Source organism: Hakea prostrata, chromosome 10 (assembly GCF_041222555.1).
Source record: "Hakea prostrata isolate BN-2017 chromosome 10, UWA_Hpros_2, whole genome shotgun sequence".
NCBI lineage: Eukaryota > Viridiplantae > Streptophyta > Magnoliopsida > Proteales > Proteaceae > Hakea > Hakea prostrata.
In genome coordinates, this window is record NC_142609.1 from 24,540,780 (window position 1) to 24,546,610 (window position 5,831).

A 5,831-nucleotide genomic window follows, 5' to 3' on the forward strand; every position below is an offset into this window, starting at 1 on the left:
GACCTACGAATCTTGATCCTTGGACTGTGGATCACATTCCCGGGTATTCCAAATGAGGTACCGGCTGGGTGGATGTGACAGAATACAGTCACTAACGAGCAAGGTGCGATGCTAACTACCTTGCATTCTTCGGTTGTTGAGCAGAAAGAAACCATGACACAAATGCAGACATCGGTCCAAGAACAGAAGCATACCATGTCTCAATTGGTGGCGCAAATCATGGCCCTTAGCGGATAGATGGCTCAGGCGATACGAATGCCAATAGCAACTGAGCATTCACCTTCGCTTCCATCAAATTCAGGAAACACACGAAGCTCCGGATCAAATTTCCAACTTGGAAATCATACTAAATCAGTTCGGTTAGATTTTCGCTATTTCGATGGGTGAAATCCCACCGGATGGATCTTCAAGGCTGAAGATTCTTTGATTATCATGTTATTCAAGATGAGCAACCTGCTAGTGTCTGCGTTTCATATGGATGATTCAGCTCTGGACTGGTTCCAATGGATGTACAAGGATAAACAATTACCCACCTGGGAAGCCTTCACGCACGTGCTAGAGAAGCGGTTCGGTCCATCAGCATATGAGGATCATCAAGCAGCCCTATTTAAGCTAACACAAATCATAACTGTGGCTGAATACCAGAGTCGCTTTGAAGCCTTATCTAATTGAGTCACAGGACTATCATCCTCGGCCCTGGTAAGTTGTTTCATCTCGGGACTTAGGCCTGATATTCGCAAGGAGGTTTTGGCATTTAGTCCTCCAGATCTGAACGAAGCAGTAGATCTGGCGAAACTACAAGAATTTAAACTCACTGATACTAGAACCAATGAACCACAGCGAATGTATCAGAGAACCGTACCGATTTCAACCAGACCTCCATTGCTACTGACACCAAAAGCACCTAGCACCACTCTACCAATTAAAAGGCTTTTGCCCATGGAAATGCAGTAGCGATGGGAGTCGGGTTTGTGTTTCAATTGCGATGAGCGCTTTGCTCCTGGCCACCATTGTAAGGTAAAACAACTCCTCTTGTTGGAATATGACGATGAAGGAAATTCCTAGTTAGAGAATGAGTTTGATCCTGGAGAAAACCCTGCCTCTGACTCAAGCGGGATTGTGGAAGAATTATCTTACCATTCCATGAATGGCATCCCTTCTCCAACAACAATTCGTTTCTTGGGTACATACAGGGACAACCGGTGCAGATCTTAGTGGACGGGGGAGCAACTCATAGTTTTATCCAAAGCCAAGTTGCACGGTGGCTCGGTTGTGCAGCCGAAACGGTGCCTCAAACGACTGTGATCATCGGCAATGGAAACCGACTGGTATGCGAGGATTTGGTAAGAGATCTACCACTGCAAATTCAAAATTCTCAATTTAAAGTGGATGCATATATTCTGCCCATTTTTGGCGCTGATTTGATATTGGGGGTCGGCCCATTGGATGGCCCAATTAGGGCCCGTGTTGTTTGATTATCAAAAATTAACTCTTGAATTCCACCATTTGGGCCGGCCCATTAAGCTACAAGGGGATCCACAGTTATTCCCTAAACAAATTATGTATCATGAGCTCAGACGCATGATAACCACTCAAACAGGTATGTGTTTTCAAGATGGAATTAGACCAACCCATGGGCACCATAACCGATCCATCTAACCCATATTTGATTGCACTACTCACGGCCCATTCCACAGTGTTTGATGAACCAAAGGGATTACCACCCGTACGAGCACAAGACCATACTGTTACCTTGCAACATGGCATGACTCCAATCAATGTAAGACCTTACCAATACCCCCACTTTCAAAATAATGAAATTGAGAGACAAATTAGTGAAATGCTGGCTTCCGGTATCATTTGCCCTAGCACCAGCCCGTACTCGTCTCCAGTTTTATTGGTAAAAAAAAAGATGGGACATGGAGATTTTGTATTGATTATAGAGCATTGAATGCGGTCACCGTACTAGATCGATTTCCTATTCCAACGATTGATGAACTGTTTGATGAGCTCCATGGAGCACAATTTTTTTCTAAATTGGATCAGGCTATCATCAAATATGAGTCCAAGCTAGCAACATACCCAAGACAGCTTTTCGCACCCATGAAGGCCACTACGAGTTTCTGGTGATGCCGTTCGGCCTCACAAATGCACCCTCCACATTTCAAGCTATGATGAATAGTATATTTCGGTCCTTCCTTCGAAAGTTTGTACTGATATTTTTTGATGATTTGTTAGTCTACAGCACCTCATGGACAGATCACTTACATCACTTGCAACAAGTCTTGAGTACTCTACAAGCCCACACACTTTATGCCAAGAGGTCCAAATGTTCATTTGGACAAACCTCCATAGCCTACGACCATGTCATATCAGCCCACAGCCTTGAGGTGGACCACTCTAAAACTGCAGTTATACGAGATTGGCCCACCCCTCTGTGCATCAAAGAGGTATGTGCCTTTCTCGGGTTATCAAGATATTATCGTAAATTTATACGTGGATATGCTAGCATTGCAAGCCCATTAACCGATCTACTCAAGAAGGGGGCCTACACGTGGACGTCATCAGCCCAACAAGCTTTTATCCAGCTTAAGCAATGTTTGACACGCGCACCCATCTTGGCCCTTCCGGATTTCACTCAGCCATTCACAATCGAGACCGACGCTTCTGGGGTTGGTATCGAAGCAGTCCTTATCTCGAAGGGACACCCCATTGCCTTCTTCAGCAAGAAACTCTCTTCTCGCTCACAAGCAGAGTCCACCTACGCTCACGAAATGCTTTCCATCACTCAGGCCATATGAAAATGGCGCCAGTATTTATTGGGATGCAAATTTTATGTCCATACAGATCATCGCAGCTTAAAGGAGCTCACTACTCAAGTGATTCAAACGCCAGAACAACAAGCATGGCTCTCCAAACTGTTGGGATATATAATTTCAAAATTTTATATCGGCCCGGCAAAGACAATATTGCAGCTCACGCTCTGTCTCGAGTGTAACATCCCTCCCTGATGGCTTTTACAAACATTACCCTACGTACCTGGATCAACTCCGCGTAGAGGTGCAACAATTCAATGAATTGCAGCAACTGTGTCAAGCTCTACAACAACACCCTATAACGTATCCAGAATTTGCTCTAAGTGATGATCTCTTGTTTCGACATAATCGGTTAGTCATTGCTTCGATTCCCCACTACAAGGATCAATTCCTAACGGAATTTTATACAACTCCTCACGGCGGCCACGCGGGATATCTTGGCACATACAAACGGCTTACTGAGAACATCCATTGGAAGGGTACCATGCGACCTGGTTGATATTCCTTGTCTCGCCGTTTGCGATCCACTTGGAGCTTGATTCGGTCCTGAGTGCGGCGAAGGTTTTCCTTGAGTGAACGGAGTAATCAATCCCTATCCTGCAGTTCAGAGTCTACCACGAGGTTGGATGAGGTGCTGGGTATGTATCGAACAAGTGTGGGTGGCGGGTGATCGTATAATGCTTGATAGGGTGTGCAATCAAGAGAGGAATGATGCGCGGTGTTGTAGGAATACTCTGCCCAAGCTAGGAATTTTGGCCACTGTTGCGGTTCGTCATGAACAAAGCATCGCAGATAATTCTCCAAGCAACGATTGAGTGCTTCTGTTGACCATCGCTTTGTGGGTGGTAGGCTGAGCTCATTGACAATGTGGTGCCCTGTAATTGAAAGAGATCTTGCCAAAAATTGGTAAGGAACACAGGATCACGATCACTAACGATGGAGCGAGGGAGGCCATGCAATTTAACCAGGGACCAATTACTCCGTTCACTCAAGGAAAACCTTCGCCGCGCTCAGGACCGAATCAAGCTCCAAGCGGATCGCAAACGGCGAGACAAGGAATATCAACCAAGCGACTTGGTCTATGTACAACTACAACCTTACCGTGAAACAACGGTTGCTCATCGGCTTTGTCACAAGCTGTCCCGATGTTATTACGGACCATGTGTCATCATTCGCCGCATCGGCAAAGTCGCCTACAAACTGCAGTTGCCGGGGAGGGATCACGCATACACCCTGTCTTTCATGTCTCCCAATTGAAACCTTGTGTTGGGGAAGCTCCAGGCGTGGCACCTCTTCCAGCAGATTCGACTCCATCACTCCGCCCACTTGAGTTTCCTGACAAACACCGACTACGTTGAGGAAATCACAATATCTCCCAGCTAGTACAATGGTCCGGTTATCTCCTGAAGATTCAACCTGGGAGGACATCCAGCAGCTCCGCTGTCACTTTCCTGACTTACACCTTGAGGACAAGGTATCTTTCCTAGCGAGGTGCAATGTCATGAATACTTTAGAAGAGGCAAGCCTAGTAAGGCTCAAAGAAGCAAGCCCAATAAGGCCCATGAGAAACAAACAACGACCCACCTATCTCATCAACTATATCTAATGAAGAACTATCCAGAAAGGAATCTAGAGTTTGTAACCGACTATATCACGTAGTGATGAAGAGTATCCAGAAGGGACTCTAGAGTTTGTAATCCAGTAGGACTCTAACTTTGTAATACGGTCTCTGAAGACCATAATATATAATAGGACCCAAGTAATGGGAAAAGGGAGAACAAGTTTAATCTCTTCCCTAAATCTTCTCTCTCTCTCTCTCTCTCTCGATTTCTCGAAGCCTACGTCCTCATGAGATTCGAATTCCCTCAATTCAACATTGGAGTCTGACAGACAATACGATGAAGCGTACTTCACGCAAGGTGCTGGCAACCATGAAGATAACCCTGATGATCCCTCGAGCGATCAAGTTGTGTACTACGATTAGACGCAACGTAGAGTTGGAACATCTATGTTGGATTGATGAAGTCCACTATTTTGAATATGTTATCTATAGGATAGAAAACTCGTAGTTCAGTTTGATTTTCTTTCCTTACTTTCTTTAGATTCAGTTGTAATTCTTTTTAGACTTACGTGCTACATTCCGATGTAACTGTGGAGTGAGATTCTGCCTCACTCTACTTCTTTTTGATGTGTTTACATCTGGTATCATTTCCGCACTCTAATTATACTAATATTCATTTCTTGATTAGATCTTTTGTTTATAATATTATACTTGATTTTATCTGTTCATGATTATGTTATTGCATATGTGGGAGGATGATTTCCTCGATACTTGATCTTTGGGGCTGTGGATCACACACCCGGGTATGCCAGTTAGGGTACCGGCTGGGGGGATGTGACAACGGCAGTCGGCATTGTCTTATTTGCCGATGGGATCATGAGCTAGAGACTGACTCGAAGTTACAAGAGCACAACCCTACGATGAAGAAGATGAAGACTAAAGAAATAGAAGAGCCGACATAAGATTTTGACTAGTTTACTTTGTTCTTCTATACTTATATTTTAATTCTGATTGCTTTAGACTTTGCTTTAGATTTTGATCTACCTTCCGCATTTGTTTGTGGGGTATATTTCCGCTATACTCTATAGTTATTTTGATTAGTATCTTGTTATCCGCACTCTGATATTTTTGTGTGATCTTTCTAAGATCCTTTCTTGACTTCTATTATTAAATTACTTGAATACAATGATTTGTTCTTGCTTTTGATTATGTTATTGTGCTAAGTGGATATGATCGTTCCTAAATTTGATCTTCGGGGTTGTGGATCACACACTCGAGTATTCTTGATAGGGTACCGGTTGGGTGTATGTGACAACAGCAATTACAGTAGCAATGTAATTATAAACAAGTCATGAAAACAATAGTATGGTCATGCAAATTCAACTCCAATAGAAGCAGTCATGTAAATTAGGTTAATAGGTTAGTCATATCGAATCAGGTGTGTGGGAAGTAGT